Source organism: Phocoena sinus, chromosome 7 (genome assembly GCF_008692025.1).
Source record: "Phocoena sinus isolate mPhoSin1 chromosome 7, mPhoSin1.pri, whole genome shotgun sequence".
NCBI lineage: Eukaryota > Metazoa > Chordata > Mammalia > Artiodactyla > Phocoenidae > Phocoena > Phocoena sinus.
This window is the reverse complement of record NC_045769.1, coordinates 26,890,182-26,908,408: the sequence shown is the minus strand read 5'-3', so window position 1 is coordinate 26,908,408 and position 18,227 is coordinate 26,890,182. Positions and strand designations below refer to the sequence as shown.

At 37.6% G+C, this 18,227-nt stretch overlaps 1 protein-coding gene across 9 annotated transcripts in view; it reads right to left on the bottom strand.

Annotated features, from left to right (window-relative positions):
• The window catches only part of KANSL1L (KAT8 regulatory NSL complex subunit 1 like), a 165,912-nt gene extending 157,017 nt beyond the window's left edge, over positions 1-8,895 (bottom strand). For 3 of the 9 annotated variants that reach the window (XM_032638329.1, XM_032638339.1, XM_032638340.1), the window contains exon 1: positions 8,690-8,842. The gene's annotated coding sequence lies outside the window, so the exon portion shown is untranslated. The other 6 variants (XR_004350823.1, XM_032638335.1, XM_032638334.1 and 3 more) reach the window with 6 other exon arrangements.
• Between the last annotated feature and the right edge of the window lie 9,332 nt (positions 8,896-18,227).

Genomic DNA, 18,227 nt, shown 5'->3' with positions numbered 1-18,227 from the left:
TAGAGCATAACTACACTGCAGTAGGAGTTAATTTAGATTTGTAGATGAAGGAAGACTTCTGTGTTGGTGACATCTGCTCTGAGACTTGAAATGACAATAACAAGCTAACCAAGGTTTGGGGTAAGAGCGTTCCAAGGAAAAAAGACAATTAATAGAAATCTGTAAAGCAGGAATAAATTAGGGGTGTTTGTGGAACGAAAACTACAAACTTGTCTAGACATAATGAGCCAGAGAGAGAAAGGAGCTCAGGATCAAGCCAGGGGGTTCACTCACATTTATCTGAACAAAGGAAGAGGTGTTACAAAGGAGGAAGAGCCCTAAGAGGAGACTTAGAAAGTCCAGTTAGTGGGACTTCCCTGGCAGTCCAGTGGTTAAGACTCTGAGCTCCCAATGCAGGGGGCACAGGTTTGATCCCTGGTCAGGGAACTAAGATCCTGCATGCTGCACAGTGTGGCCAAAAAATAAATAATTTTTTAAAATGCACACTCCCATTCATTAAAACGTTAAAAAAAACCCAACCCCCCCCCAAAAAAAGGAAAAGAAAGAAAGAAAAAAGAAAGTCCAGTTAGTGAGAGAAAAGGAAATTCCAGAGTGTAGGTAATTGAGATTCCAAAGTGTTCAAAAGTATGTTAAAAAGACATGGGCAGCTCTATCAAATGCCATAGTGAGGTCAAATAAAATGAAGATAAAGAAGTGACAGATGATATATTACTTTCTAAGAAATCTGTTGAAGAGTCTTGCTTTTTCCTAAAAGTAAAGAAATACCCCACTCCTGCTTTTACTAGCCTTCCATGTGGGGGAAGGGAAATACCTAACCCCAGCCCCATGTAGCCATCCTCTCCCACCTAAGAGGTGGAAAAATCTGTGAAGCATTTGTGAAGTTGGGGCACAGCCTCCCTAAAAGACAGACTTAATCACCAGACTATAGAATGCTTCCTCTATACCTCACATCTTACTAAAGACCTATTTACTAAAGTTCCTTTTACTAGGTATATCATGTCCCCTCTTTCAAAAGGAAATTACAAGGCATACTAAAAGACAAAAAACAGTTTGAAGAGACAGAGCAAGCATCAGAACCAGATTCAGATATGTGAGGAATGTTGGAATTATCAGACTGTGACTTTAAAAGAACTTAAATTATGATTTTCTAAGGGCTCTAATGGAAAAAGTAGACAGCATGCAATAACAGATGCATAATGTAAGCAAAGATATGGAAATAGATGGGAATTCTAAGAAAGAATCAAGAAGAAATGCTGGAGACCAATAACACCATAACTGAAATGAGAATGCCTTTGATAGGCTCATTAGTAGACTGGACATGGCTGAGAAAAGAATCTCTGAGCTTGAGGATATGTCAATAGAAACTTCCAAAATGAAAAGCGAAGAGGAAAGAGACTGAAAAAAGGAACAGAATATCCAAGACTTGTGGGTCAACTACAAAAGGTGTTAACATACATGTAATGCAAATACTGAAGGTGAAGAGAGAAGAAATATTTGAAGAAATAATGATTGAGAATTCCTCCAAATTAATGTCAGACATCAAGCCACAGATCCAGGAAATGCAGAGAACACAAAGCAAGATAAATGCCAAATGAAATAGCATATGTCCTTCAATAAATTAAGTACTGTATTAAAATTATATTATGCAAAATTATATATAATAGCCAATAGTATGCTTAGAACAAATAATAGTTCATTAAATTTTTTTCTACTAAAAATTATTTATCATACGTTTTTCCCATTAGAATGAAAGCTGCATGAAGGCAGGATCTGAATGTTTTCATTCACTGCTGTATCCTAAAATACTGTTGGGCACATAGTAGGCCCTTAATAAATATTTCCTCAATAAATACCATCCAAAATAATAAAATCATTTAAAAATTTCAAGGAAAAGGATTCATATTTTATTGTGAAAGGAGTCTTAAGGCTAGGAAATATTAGTATAGAACATTGCTGTCCAATAGAAATATGAGGTGAGCTAAATATGTAATTTTAAATTTGTTACTAGACATATTTTAAAAAGAAACATGAAATTTGAATTTCATTGTACCCATTATATAGAAAATATGACTCCAACCTGTAATCAGGATAAAAATATCTTTATGAGATGTTTTTTTATGTGTGTAAAGTCTCAAAATACAGTGTTTATGGGCTTCCCTGGTGGCGCAGTGGTTGAGAGTCCGCCTGCCGATGCAGGGGACACAGGTTCGTGCCCTGGTCTGGGAAGATCCCACATGCCGCGGAGCGGCTGGGCCCGTGAGCCATGGCCTCTGGGCCTGCGCGTCCGGAGCCTGTGCTCCGCAACGGGAGAGGCCACAACAGTGAGAGGCCCGCGTACCGAAAAAAAAAAAAAAAAAATTACAGTGTTTATTCTACATTTAGCACAAATCAATTTGGACTAGTTGCATTTCAAGTGCTCAATAGTCATATGTGGTTAAGGATTACTGTACTGGACAGTATAAAGTATACTGTACCCCTAAAGTAAACAGGAATCAACCATTAACTAAAATATTTCAGTCCCAAAGTTCTTAGCCAAATACTGTTTAGTATTTTTAGACACCTATGCTTAGGTTATACAAAAAGAATGTGAAAAAAGCAAATCCTCAAACAGTTTTCTAAGCATCTTGTTCTTCTTATGAATATTCAGTTTCCAATTATTCTGGTTTCTAATTATTCGGTTTCTAATTATGCACATATTGGGTCGAAAAAAAGTATTTGGATCTTACCTAAATCTAAGAAATTTCTTTCTAGCTGCTAAAACACTGTATTCTATTTACTCTCGGCACCACTATCATCTTTCCCAAGATGCTCAAGGAAAATAGGTCCTTTCTCTAAAAAGAATTTAGTCAGTCCATGATATAGGACTTTAAAGAAACTGGAAAGAATCAAACTGAGAAAAAAACAACTAAACTTCCTTAACCACAACATACAGAAACTAAAATAGTAAGCTAACAGGATTTAAGAAGCAAAACTGCAAGAAATCATATCACCCTTTCAAAGAAAGCAACCAGACAGATTATTCTGATTATCTGTTAAGAGGCAATAGTTCTAGATAATCCAAAAATCAATTATATTTCCTGGACACGAACTTCACTTTCATGTTGTACAACAGAGTTTTCAACCTGCATTCCAATTTAAGTAAAAATAAATTAATAATAATAATTCCTTAGCACATCCACAGCCCAGAAATTTTAGGGGTGGCCAAAAAAAAAAAACCCGAAAAAAAAACAACAACCAAAACCCAAAACCACTCCGTTGTAAAACTATTACAGATAATCCACCAAGTAAACAACCCTATAGCAAAATTCCAGATTTCAATATATATACATTTTCTTAGAAGTATCTTAAAACACTACCAACCAGAGAGAAAATTTCAGTAACACAAGCCAAAGTTTATTCATTTAAATTACAAGCATTTAAAAACTACAAAGAATCAAAACAGTTTTTTTCTTTTTGGCTATATTAAATTTCATTATTATAAATAAAAATCAAATTCAGAAAAATGGGGGCATTGTAAAGTCAAGTCTATACTACAAATTCTAATTTGGGGTCTACAATTTAATCCAAAGAACATTCATTGTGAATTAGGAAGAAATTAGTTGTTCTGATATTACCTTACTAAAAATAAGGAGCCTTGCCCTGTTGTCTCCAAAATGCTTCCATTAGTGACTTAATCTTTAAGGTTTATAAATCATATGTATTTATGAATTTAGCATTAATTAAATGCAATCTGGTCTCTTGGACATCATAAGATATAGTAAATACCATCATGTCATCCCTCAAAAGCTGCATGTACAGTGAGATAATTATAACAATAATTATTGGATTGATCCCAACACTAGTAACCAGTCTTTACAATTACTATTCAGGTCACATATACCAAATAATTTTTGGCATACGGTCTAAAGAAAATCAAAAGTTAGCTAATCTAGCCTATCCTCAGAGCTGAAACTAAGAATCTAGACAATTATAAATAAGAACCACTCTTCCTCCTGAGAATGAACATTAAAAACTAAAAACCAAATCTGATTTTCCATCCCCTAAAATACTACTTCAGATTTGACTATGACTTACATTCTAGCACACACATGTGTATTCCATATAGTCCATGGGGAATATAAAATCAATATCTACCCTCTGAACATTAAATTTACTCTTTCAATTGAAATCTGGATAATCCCAATTCTCTTCAATGCAGTAACATAAACTAGGAATAAAAGTATCATAAAGAAGGCAGATTCATCCTTAAGTTAAAAGGAAGTGAAAAGACTACCAACAGCATTTTGAGAGAGGGCAGAACCCTGAAGCAGAGACAAATATTAAATTATTTCTGCACTTACAACTTTAATGTGTTTCAGATAGCTGATCCATTATAATAAAAGAGAAGGAGCAGGAAAAAAATTCTTTTAGCAAAATTTGAGCAGCTCTTCCAAACGTTACTGAAATATAAGGGGACTAAGTTTCTAATTTGTAACTCATAAAGTTAAATTAAGTCAATTAAACCAATTAAGTCAATAAAAGTAATGAGAAAGAGTTTACTGGTATAATTTTATTCCTCAAAATATAGGAATTACTGGAAGATACTAAATACACTGTTGTGTTTTCAAGATAGCTTTATGCCACAAACGGGCATTCTCAATTTACAGCAGAAAACACTGTAGTAATTGGCATGACCAAGGTACAGTTAGCTCAGTACTTTCTATTTCAATAATGTTTATAGCTAGAACTCCTTCCACTTTGAAAACTATGCCTAAAAAGGAATTCTCTTTGAAGACTAAGGGAATTTAATTAAAGATAAAGCCACTTGGGTGGCCACATAACACATCAAACAGATCATACTTCAAACTTCAAGCAGAATTATTACTATTCAGTTATAAATGCATGACTCATAGGAATATAAATGAGTCATTTTTTTCTGTGTACATCAACTTAGATCCAGAAATTTACGTTTAGATTTAGCACTATCACATTTGCTCGTTATATACATTTTGGCTCCAACTTAATTTCACATGGTTAAACACTGATTAATGATCTACTACCAAGTAAAAAAAATTTTTTAATTACTTTAAACAACATGCTTGAAGATTCTTGATCTTATAGGATTAGAAATAAACAATTAAAATTCATTAGAGATATTAACAAAGCCTTAATATTACAAAAGATTGCATTTTCTCCCAATTCTGCAAGAGAACCGTCACATCCATATAGAAATAAAGCGTTCCTGAAAACCTAAAAATATTACCAAGTATTAAAAACTTTCATTATGAATCGTTTTCAGATTTTCATTACAGACTGTCTACAGGCAAGTACAATATTACCATTTTTATTAACACTTGCTGGTTTATTTATCCCACACAGAGTAACAAAAGTCTCAGTTCAGTGCAATCTCTTCAGAACATTTAAAAAGAAAAAAAGGCAAATTCTTTGGAAATGAATACACCTTCCTTGCCTTTCTAAATCAAACATACTGAAAGTAATGTAGGATTGTATTGATGACTGAGTGTCATCATTATGTACAGTATTCCATTATAGTCCTGTGATATAGTAAGGACTTTAACGATAGAGGTATAATAGACAATATGCCCAAAGTCAGTAAACGGGTTGCTAATTTCCTATTAGCTGACACTGCAGGTGCAAGCAGTCTCATTCTTTGCTGTTTATAATTTGAGGAACCCAATCAGTAAACAATCTTCTAAACCTGAAAGAGACAGCTTTCGGCCTCCTTCAACTATTAATACAGCACAGACAAATGTAAAAGGACAGGAAGAGTGATAAATAACTGAACAAGTAAAAATTACATATGACAAGTAAGGTTAAAGGCAGTAAAAGATGTTAAATGTAATTAATAGTTGTGCTATCAAGAACAATGTGAATAATGAAACAAAGTAACTTTAGACAGTAGGCTTTTTTTCCTTCAAACATAGAAAAGGCTACAAGTGAATATGGTACAATTAAAGTGAAATTTGTAAGTGAATTCCACACAAGATAGACTATTTCCTTTATTCACTCATCCAAGTAATTATGATAAATGGCATCAAAACTGGATGGAGTTCTTGGATAATGCAGCAGTTGGACAATGGGAAGTCACGAGAAGACAACTGTGCTAAGATCAGTCAGGCCCCACCTGAACGGAGAAGTACTCAAAGTAATGAATCAAACAATAATAGTATACTGCCAACAATGTACTCCTAAATTGAGTATGACAAAAAAGCAAGATATGATTTCCTGACCTTTCAGAGGTCAAAAAGATAAATATTAATAAAGTTGCAAGTATTTATTGAGCACCCACTATGTGATTTGCAGCACATCAAATATGAAATATATTCATCTTCCTCAAGCAGCTTCTAAGACAATAAAACACATGTATCATACACAAGTGAAAAAAAAATTTTATGCTAACGAAAGCAAGGTTTTTTTGTCTTATTGCTAATCCCAGATGATGAATACAGATGTAATGTGAGGCATGCTCATACATTAGATGAGTGTTAAACAATATAATACTCTGGGAGGTAATTTGGCGATGTTGCAAGAGCCTTAAAACACAAACACACACACACACCCCATCCCCACTCCCCCAGTAATTCCTCTTTTACAAATCTAGGGGAAAATTTTCCAAAGATTTATGTAAAAGGCTATTTTCTGTAGTGAAATTTACATCAGCAAAACATTAGAAACAACCCAAACATCTGCCAACAGGAAAAATTTTAAATATGAAAGTTACATGATATAACATCGAGTTGCCAAAAATAATTTTTTCAATGACTAAGGACATGGGACTGTTTATGAGGTAAAGTTAAAATGATACCACTTTTAGGAAAAATACACAAATACGCATAGGAAAATAGTTAAAAATACAAATTATTTGTTTTTCTTATTTGCACCTGTCTTCATTTTCCAAATTATAAGATTTAAAAATAATAATTGTTATTTGAAAAGGCATATACCACACACACACAGTAAATGTAAAAAAAAAAAAAAATCAGTGCCAAAATCGGCCTAGATTAAGAAAAATTTCATGTAAAAAATTAACCCAGAAGGGCTGGGTAAGAGAAGTAATGATTATCTAGATTAAAACTATGAGGAAATGGTAGCAAACTTGACATTGATCTGATTAAGAAAGTGGAAAATGACAGAGAATCAAACATAATAGTTACAACAGATTTTGAAGATATTCAAATATATCCTATTTCATGATTCATTCATCGTTTATATTCTTCCAGCATGCTGGCTTAAAAAAACAACTGACTTTTGTTATAAAACCGTATTACCTGTCGATTTCTGTATTTGTAGTGCTGGTAAAGATTATAAATCACTTTTACTAACACAAAACATGTGATTCTCATAACAACCTCTTAAGACAAGGACAGCATTATGAAACTATTTACAAGAGGAAACAGACTGAGATCGGAGAGGTTGTAACCTGCCCAAGAGAACAGCTAGTAAGAATTGGAAACAGCTGAGACCACTCACTGCTAAGCATTTCTCAAGCAATCCGCATTCCAGAACACCAGGTTTTTCGCTAATGTTTAATTATTTTTTGAGCCACTTTTTCCTAGTCTAAAACACTGTCGGTTTTGCCTGCAGTACTGGTAAATATCTCACTTAGCTTTTACTGCTGATAAACCTGCCCCATCTGGTCGAAATTTAAAATAACATCCTACTGACCCAAACTCAGCACGAAGTTACGCAAACTGGTTAAGGAAAGAGGAATAAAGTAATCCTCTTAAATCTCCCCAGCTGACTAAAGTTTAGGTTATCAAAAAGTAACGTGCTCCCCACAGTTCAAAAAGAAAGAAAAACAAAAATCAATCCCCGCAGACCGCTGATCCGAGGGGAAGGGACAAGTGGGTCCTGCCCGGAGCAGAGCGGGCAGCGAACGAACCAAATACTAATTCTCTCGGAGTAAGAAAACATCACAAGATCCAGCCAGTGCCTTCCCTCTCGGCTGTAAAGCTAGCCTCTTCCTTTCCAGTAGTTTCTTTAATAACCAGAACATAGTCTTGTATTTCTTGCTACCAAACACCACGTATCCTCAAATTTTCCGGCAACATCAATCCCTTCGGCACGCAGAGAAACGGCACAAACGTGGCAACACCATTCCTCAACAATTCTCTAGATTCTCCTCCATCCCACGTAATTCTAAAGGCCAAATCAACGTCTGCCTGAAATAAAGTGAAGATAATTAAGTAAAACAAAGGTCCCATCTAACGCAAACAACCCCGCCTCAAAGACTCCCCAAAACAGCCGACACCACGACCACAGCCAGCAAGGCGCGGCCAGCGAGGCAAGGGGCGGACCCAGAAGACCACGTGTCCTGCCCTCTGCGCACGCGCCAGCCAAAACAAAAGGGAGGCTTGCCAAGCCCCTCCCCTGCCCCACGTGACCGCGCTTAGATCCGCCCCCACCCCTCCCTCCACCCCTTCCCTCCCCTCGGCTTCTGCCAAAGCTGTTAGGTTTAGCCGTTTAAATTTGGCTGCGGTCCGACCCCTGCCGTAGAGCGCGATCCGGTGCCGGGACGTAGAATCCAACAGCTCAGAGGATTCGGGGGTGAGAGAAAGGGCTGCCGATCGGTCGCCTGGCCCGCAAGTCCACCCAGCGGTCTCCTTCGCTCTCCCCTCCCGCGCTGCCGCAGTCCCCGGCTGAGGAGACCCACCCCGCTCAGCCCGCCGCTAAGACGCCGGCCACTCGCCTGCTGGGGCGCCCTGGCTCCCCTCCGCCGCCGCACCTTCGGTCCGGCTGTGGTGGGGTTTGCTGAGGTGATCTCTAGCTGCCCGCCCGCCTCCCCCAACCCGGGGCGCCGCTGACTCGTATCCAGAGCGCGTCCCGCTCCCGCCCCGGCCGCCGCCGCCGCCGCGGTTTAACAGTCCGCCAGCTGCCCGCAGCTCCGGGCGGCTCGGGGGACGGAACCCTGCCGTGATGGAGGGGCAGTGGGCGGGGCGCGGCGCTGGCCAATGGCAGCGGGGGAGGGGCAGCGCCATGCAAATGAGCTAGGGTGGCGGGGAAACCCCGGCAGGGGGCGGGGCCCGCAGAAGCGGCACTGAGCGTTCTGGAAGCGGCTGGAGGTCGGCGCCTGAACGCTGCTGCATAGGGGGCGGGCGGGTTCCGCGCTGCTCCTGCTTCCTCCTTCTGCGGTCCCCGTGCCAGCGGGGAAAAACACACACACCCGGGCGACTTCCCGCCCCTGCTTTGCTATTTCTGTACCACCCTGACAGCAAAAACAAAACGAGAGGAAAGTCAGGTTGCCTTACGCTCTGCCGCCCGCGCCGGCTCCTTGGCGGCCAGACCATCCCGCCCCGCCGCTGGAGGGGCAAGTTTTAACAAAGCTCTGTCGCTGTTGCCAAGTCTCTACGTGTCCGTGCGTTTGCATTTCGTTGGGCTCTGCGCTCAAATCCAAAGTCGTAATTCTGTACCACCCCCGAGGGGCCCTGAAAGAGGATGGCAGATCTGCCTTGGATCTAGCTGAGTCGTTTTATAGTAAAAAAAAAATCAGTAAGGGTCAGCTCAAACATTTAAAAAATCTGTGTAAAGCTGCTTTGACTGGCGTTGGAGTTAACTCCGTTCTGCAGTAGCGCAGTCAAATAAATTGATGGAGTTTAACGCGGAGATAGTTGGCCAGGGACACAGAAAAACATCGCTGGGAGTTTTGCACCTGGCCCAGCACTCCGCTCACCGCGAAACTACACCCAGGCATTTACCCAGCCACGCACTCAATTTGTGTGTGTGTGTTTAAATAACTGAGCACTAAATATAGCTCCTTAGGCTGTAGACGGATTACAGGCTTTCCTAAGCAACTAATTTACACATGGAATCATTTAGGGAATGAAGCGCACTAAAATTTTAGATCCACAAAGACAAATGCCGTTATTTCTACCTTATTAATAGGATAAGATCGGGGTGGGGGGCGTGGAAAACAAGGAACTGGAGTTTTAGCAAAACATAAGACATGACGCAAATTACTGGAATTGGAAAATAACCGGCTTGTTTTTGGTCTTTTTAGTAGACTGTGACATAACTGCAATGATTTTTATGACAAGCTGCATTTATAGGAGATAATACTTTTTAAGAATCGCTCAAAACAATAATCGCACCTTCGTATGGGGTAAGGGAAGTGTTTCAGAAATCGATTTACCATCATTGGAATAAAAATTGTAAGTGAATGACGTGTTGTGAAAATAATTAAATCAACAAATATTTATTGGATATTCAAAGGAAGGGCTGTCATATCCCTGCAGTCAGAAATACAAAAATGAATAAGGCATTAAAATATTTTTTTTAATGAACAATCTGAGAAGTCAAGCAAGTGTTACGATAGTTCACAGAAAGATTTTGTATTTGGTCTGGGTAATTTAAAGGACTTTAGGCAGTGAAAGAAGGAAGACATCAATAGTTCAGAAGATAGTATCTTTGAGTTTGAGTAGAGGTGTAAGAGATGACACTGCATACTCTATTTTTTTTTACCCCATTTAACCACATATTAAGGACATTGTCCCTTGACAGTGAATATTATTCTAAAGCATGACTTTAATATTTATAGCAGATGCATGCCAGTTTTCCAGAGACTGTAGAATACCAAAGCTCCTTAATAGAAAAATTGACATACTGAACTTTGTCAAATTGTTTTCTATATTATTCATTCAGCAAAAGTCTGAAACATGCATGTAGTTAATTTCTAAACATCAAGGATATATTGTTATTCAGAAGGTACATTCAAAGCATTCTGATTTCCAAGAAAAAATATAACACTGGCTAGGAGACTTCCAGAACCAGCAAGAACAAGGAGAAGGGAAGGGCACCATTCTTGCTGACAGAATTATTACCTATCTGGAAGCATTTAAAACTGTCCAGGTAAGCAGTATCATAGTGATTTTATGAGATAATCTCTGTCCTCAACACTGGTTTTTATTCAGTCACTCCTTTCACTCAGGAAACGTGTGCAGCACTTAATATACAGCTGACATTATGATAAATGCTAGTGATACAGAAGAAAGATCATACCTAGTCTTAAGTAGCTCACAGCCAAGAAGAGGTTACAATTACAGCCTTTTCTATCCCCCTTCTCTGCTCTGTTTTTCTCTATGGGATTTATGACCATCTAATGTAACACAGATTTTCACTCTTTTGTTTTTGTTGTCTTGCCTTTCTAAGCAGAATGTAAGCTCCATGAGGTCAGGCACTTTTGCTGTTTTGCTTACTGCTGTATCCCCAGAGCCCAGGACAGGACCTGGCAGATGTAGGTTTTCAACACATATTTGTTAAATGAATATATGCATTTAATTCTCACATTCTGCAAAGTGAGTGTTATATTCATTTTCCAGGTGGGAAAAAAAAAACTCAATGAGGTTAGATACGGTAATATATATCGATTCTCACACTAAAAAATGGCCAAATTTGGGAATTGAAAAACAGACCTGTCTGGCTCCAAAGCCAGAGTTCTTTCCCCACTACCTCTCAAAGAATAGAAAGCTGGTTTGGAAGCCTGAACTATTATTTCTCTATATTTCCATACCCAGGGCAACTGTCCTCCCCTGTCATATTCTAGTATTTTTAATTCTTTCTTTTTATAATCATGTTTAAAAAGTGGAATAGGTAAAGTAGCAGGGCTAAAGGTGATAATTCCTATTCAGGACAGATTTAGCTTTAAATCAGGATCAACAGACAAGCAGACAAAAGGTAGGGATACACAGCAAGAGCTATAGGATTCTTAGAACAAGGGCAGGATACAAGAGTAGTCAGAACAGGCCCATGACTTTAGAGGGACCAAAAGATGACTCCCTGTGTATACAAATATACATAGCACCTTTATTCACAATAGCCCCAAACTGGAAACAACCCAAGATCCATTAAATGGTGAAAAACCAATTGTGGTACATCCATATAATGGAATGCTACTCAGCAATAAAAAGAAACAAACTGTTGGTATATAGGACAACATAGTTGAGTCTCAAACAGTATGCTGAGTGAAAGAAGCCAGACACAAAAGAAATATTTTGTGATTCCATTTATATAAAACTCTACAAAAGACAAATTTAACGCATAATGACAGAAAGGAGATCAGCAGTTGCTTAGGCTTGGAGTACAGGGAATTAAGGGGGAAGGGTATATTGGGGTAATGGAAATACTCTCTATCTTGATCATGGTGGAAGTCAAATGGGTACGTGCATTTGCCAAAACTCATCAAAATGTATACTTAAAACAGCTACATGTTATTGTATGAGAATTATACTTCAATGAAGTTGATGTTTAAAACAAGGGCTCCTTGATGAAGGCTGTGACTCAGAAATCTCAAGGAGTTTTAAGTCCAAAATGAAGACAGGCAGAAAAATTAAAAACTAGTCTGCATCAGTTACAATGCACATAGTCTGTGTGAAATGCATTTGAAAGCCCCAAATAATGATGGCTTAAAGACACAGGGGTTAATACTCTCTGCTATAACATATTTTATTGATTCTAAGACACATTTTTTCATAGTTTAACATTTCTGAAATCAAAGTGACCTCAGTGTGGATGCAATAAGAAAGCATTGTATCAGTTTGATTGGCAGTGGGGTTTTTTTTTCTTAATAATATATAGATAATGGTGCATCTTAAAAGTTAATGAAATGTGCTTTAAAAAAAAAAAAATTGAGAGACAGCCCAGAGCTGATATATCAGGTCCACAAGGTAACCAGGAATGCAGGCTCCTTCCTATTATTCTCTTCTGCCATTCTCAGCCCTGGCTTCCATTCTCAAAGTGACTTCATGTTGCCACAGGGCTACTGGAACTCCAGCCATCTTATCCACTTCCCAAGCAGCAGGCAAAAAAGGGATACTAGGCAAACAGGGCCTTTAAGGTACCTCTCCTGATGTCCCTCTCAACAAGTCTACAACTTGATTATGTGTATACATCTAGTTGCAAGGGAGACTAGGAAATACAGCTCAACTTGAACACCTTGTCACCTCTGCTATATAGGAATTATTATTATTGAGGAGGGGAAAATAGATGTTAGGCAATGGTCTTCAGTTTCCACAGCAAAATGTCTAAAACCAGAGTCAGCTAAATGTAGCACACTGGTTGGGGTGGGGAGCCCAGTATTGGGGTAGGGCGTCAAACAAAAAGACCCATAAAAGAGATTCTTGAAATACATTCCCCTTTTCAGGCTCTATGGCTGTGCCCATGGGTGTTACGACTGCTGAACCTACTGATGAAATTAAAAAGAATAATGGTGCACAGTCTACAAAGGTAGATTACGACCAAAATATGGAAATTTAAGTAAGGAATGTAAAGTTTATTCTGTAGGTAATAGTGGAACCATTGAAGAGTTTTGCATTAAGGAAGTAAAACGATAAAAGTGTTGTTTTCAGACACTACTCCTATAGGTCTTTACCCTAAACAAGCATATCCAGAAATACTGGTCAGAACTCAATACAACTGAAAAACTGTCCCAATATTCTGATTCATTTCATATGAAGTATGCATATCAGGGCAATTTCTTGGGGTCGCTGAAGGTGTTACATATGTATTGTAACACCGGTTCTATTTCCTCAATTACTTACCATGTAAAGAACGTATGGAAGTTTTATCAGTCATGATGGGTCAAGTTATGATGCAGTAACAAACAACCCCCCAAATGACAGTGAATTAACACACAAAAAAACTTTCTTTCTCACACAAAGTCTGTTGCAGGTCCAGGTAACTTTCCAGAGTGCTTGTCTTCCATAAGTTGAATCTACATTCTATACTTTGATCATATGTTACCCCCATAACACCTCTACAATTCCTGCCACAGGGTACAACACTTCCACCCACAATCCATTGGCAAGGACTAGTCACACAATTACTAGGGAACAAGGAAATATAAACTTCTCACATGCCCAGAAAGGAGATCTGTGCATGGACTAATATTAAAACTCTACTACAAAAGTCCTGTCAAAAGATGTGACAGTCTTCAGGCACCAATCCTAACAACCAGGTCTAGTTTGTAGTTGTTATAGTAGGTATTTGTTAGTTGCCTAATTTAGTTTCTATTCCACAATTTCCCTTTCCTAACATTTTTCCTGTTTTTCATGCTGTTATGCAGCTCTCCACCCAGCTCATGTGCTTTGAGTGAATCTAATCCTATCTCCATGTCCCAAAGTGGACCCCAGTTGCCTTAAGCCAATTAAGGCATTCCATTTCCTTTTGCACAATCATTCATTCAGAGATGGGCATGGGACTAACTAACGAACCCCAGGAGAATGAATTTCAGCTCTTATGCCCAAAATACAGGGCAGGAGTGCATTCTGTCACTCTAGATATGAATAAGAAAGTCCATCCCATCACCATCAGAGAACCCAGTTTTAAAATTAGCCCTACACTCTAAATGACAGAACACAAAGATGAAAATAAACTGGTAAAGTGGGTCTTTAGTGAAAAGCTAAGCTGTGCAGTCAACCAGCTTTGAGTCTGCCCTATCTCTGAGCTTTCTAGTTTTGTGAGCCCTTTCATCAATTTTTAAAGCCAAATTTGATTTAGGTTTTCTGTTTCATTCTATCTATATACTTTTCTACTGTAAAATGGAACATAACTTCCCTTGGGATATAGTAATATAAACTTCTGGTGAGTTTAAATTTAAGAAAAAGACTGAATAAGGAATACAGTTTCTAGTAATCAAAATAGTTTCAAGAGGAATTTCATGAAACGGAATGTAAAATAAACAAATAAATTTGGTAATAGCTTGAAACTAGAAAAATAGAACCAAGTAATACGCAAATAGAACCAAGTAATACGTAAAAATTAGGACACATGATGACCAAGTGGGGTTTATCCCAGGAATGCAAGGTTGGAGCAATATTCAAAATGCAATCAATGTAATTCACTAAATTAATAATCCAAAGGAAAAAACCCACATGATCATATTGATTGATGTAGAAAATATCTGACAGAATTCAATATCCATTAATGATAAAAACTCTCATCAAATTAGGAACAGAATGGAATCTCTTCAATCTAATCTAATCTTCTACTAAAAATCTACTTTAAAGAAATCATTTTTAATGTGAAAGCCTGAATGTTTTCCTTCTAAGATCAGAAACAAACAAGCATGTCCATTCTTATCATTCCTATGCAACACTGTAGTGGAAGACCTAGTAAGTACAATAAGAGAGAAAGAAAGAAAGAAAGAAAGAAAGAAAGAAAGAAAGAAAGGAAGGAAGGAAGGAAGGAAGGAATAGAGGGAGGAAGGGAGAAAGAAAGAAAGGAAGAAAGGGAGGAGGAAGGAAGGAAGGGAAAGAAAGAGAGAGAGAAAGAAAGAAAGAAAGGAAGGAAGGAAGGAAGGAAGGGAAAGAAAGGAAGAAAGAAAAAAGAAAGGAAGAAAGGGAGGAAGGAAGGAAGGGAAAGAAAGGAAGAAAAAGGAAGAAAGGAAGGAAGAAAGAAAGAAAGGAAGGAAGAGAGAGAAGGAGGGAGGGAGGAAGGAAGGAAACAAGGAAGGGCGGAAGGAAGAAAGGAAGGAAGGAAAGAAGGAAAAAAGAAATGAAGGGTATACAGGTTAAAAAGAAATAAAACTGTCCGTATTCATGGATGATATTATTGTCTATATAGAAAATCCCAAGGAATCTACAAAAAAACTCCTAGAATTTATAGGTGAGTTTAGTAGGCAATAGGACTCAAGGAGGTCAACAAAGAACAGTAAATTATATTGACAATAAACAATTGTAAACCAGAATTAAGCATTAATTCAATTTACAGTAGCTGCCCCCCCAAAATGAAATACTTAATTATAAATATAACAAAACACATATAGGATCTCTATGTTGAAGACTACAAAATACTGAAGAAATAAACCAAAGATCTAAATAAAGACATTCCCATTCCAGGATTGGAAGACTCGGCATAGCAAAAATAGCAATTCTCTCCAAATTTACAGATTTACTGCAATTCCAATCAAAACCCAGCAGGATTTTTTTTTCTTTTTGTAGATATAGATAAGTTGATTTTAAAACTTGCATGGAAAGCTAAAGAAATCAGAATGGCCAAAACAATTTTGAAAAAGAATAAAGTTAGAGGAATCCCATTATCTGATTTTAAAACTTTCTATAAAGCTACTCTCACTAAGATAAAGAGGAAGATACACAATGAAACAGAAATGAGTCCAGAAGTAGATCCACACAATATGGTCAATTGATTTTTGACAAAACTAAAGTCAATTCAATGAAAAAAAGATACTCTTTTCAACAAATACTATAAGAGGAATTAGACATCTATACATCTATATGCAAAAAAGAAAAAAATGCACCTTGACATAAATCTCACCCCTAAAAAAATTACTAAATGGAACACAGATCTAAGTGAACCACACAAAATATAAGAATCCTAAAAGAAAACAGGAGAAAAACTTTATGATTTGAGTTTGAGCCAAGAGTTCCTAGATATACCAAAAATGTACTCCATAAAAGAAAAAATTGATAAATCAAAATTCATCAAAATTAAAAACTTTTGCTCTATGAAACCCACTGTTACAAGAATGAAGGAACTAGCTACAGATAGGGAGAAAATATTTACAAATCACATATCTGAGAAAGGACTTGTATCTCTAGGGGAACAGCCAGAGCCTGACGACCTTGCATATTTCCACACAGGCCACATAGGCAAGGCCTGGACAGTGGCTGAATCTTGACAGAATGACAGAATGCCTTGTGACCCTCCTGGAACAGGAGAGCATGGGAGACCCGCGAGGTGCTGCTACAATGCTATTTCTCACTCGCTTCCCTATCTACCCAGGGGGCTGTCATTAGGCAGTTTCCCATGGTTTTCAGGTTCTGGTGGGGTATGAGGCTTTCTGCCTCACCATCCTTAAGGTAAATCTGCAGCTATAAAACTGATTAGCAGTATCATGGAATGGAATCCTCAGCAGGAGTATCCCATCATTCTCGTTGCAGTCATCTGGCCTCTTTTGTTTGTGTCATCCTGTGCAAAGGCCACAGAGGGCTGGCACCTTTGGCTACTCATCTTTGCACTCCTTATGTAAGCAAAAAACTGAGTTTATAAAGGGCTCATTGTTTCTTTACTGGCTGAATCTGTCAGCCTGAATACGCCTTGTGCTCGACAGTTTGAAATATATAAAGAACTCTCAAAACTCAATATTAAGAAAACAAGCAACCCACCTAAAAATAGGCAAAAGATCTGAACAGATAATTCACCAAAGACGATATGTGAAGGGCAAATAATCACATGAGAAGCTGTTCAATATCATTAGACATTAGGGAAATGCAAATTAAAACTGCAATGAGGTACCACTACATATCCATTAGAATGGCTAAAATAAAAAAATACAAGTGCTAGAGAAGATGCAGAACAGTTGGAACTCATATTGCTGGTGGGAAGGCAAAATGGCACAGGAATTCTGGAAAGACAGCTTGACAGTTTCTTATAAAGTTAAACATACATTTACCTTTATGACTGCAAAATTCCTTGCCTGGGTATTTAATCTCAGCAATCAAAATGTCCTTAAGCAGGTGAATGAATAAACTGTGGTACACCCATACACTGGACTCTATTTAGCACTGAAAAAGGAATGAGCTATTAATTCACACAACATGAATGAATCTTAAATGCATTTTGCCAAGAGAAAGCTGTTCTTAAAAGGTTACATGCTATATGATTCCATTTATATGAGTTCCAAAATGATAAAAATATAGTAACAGAGAACATATCAGTAGTTGCCAGTGGTAAGAGAAGCAGAAATAATGTGACTATAAAGGGCATGAGGTAGTTTTGGGGGTTAATGAAACTGTTCTGTATCCTGACTGTGGTGGTTGCACTAATCTATATATGTGCTAAAATTCAGAGTACTAAAAAAGGCAATTTTATCATATGTATATATACCCAAAACAAGCAAATTTGCTATATGTTCATTAAAAAAATAAAATTTAAAAGAAAGGGAGAAGGAAAAAGAGAGAAGGGAAGACTGTTATAAAAGATATAAAAGACAATACCAAAAAATGCAATTTGTGGACCTTGTTTGGATCCTGATTTGAACAAACCAACTACAAAAGGCATTCTTGATGCAACTGAGAAACCTTTACTGTTAATTTGGAACTATATTTTAAATTTAAGTTTTAAAATTATGATAATGGCCTTACGGTCACAAAAAAAAACTTCATCAGTTAGATATATCAGTTAGATACATATTCTGAAATATATATATGAAATAGGATCATGTTTGGGATTTGCTTCAAAATTATTGAGAAAAGGGGCTTCCCTGGTGGCGCAGT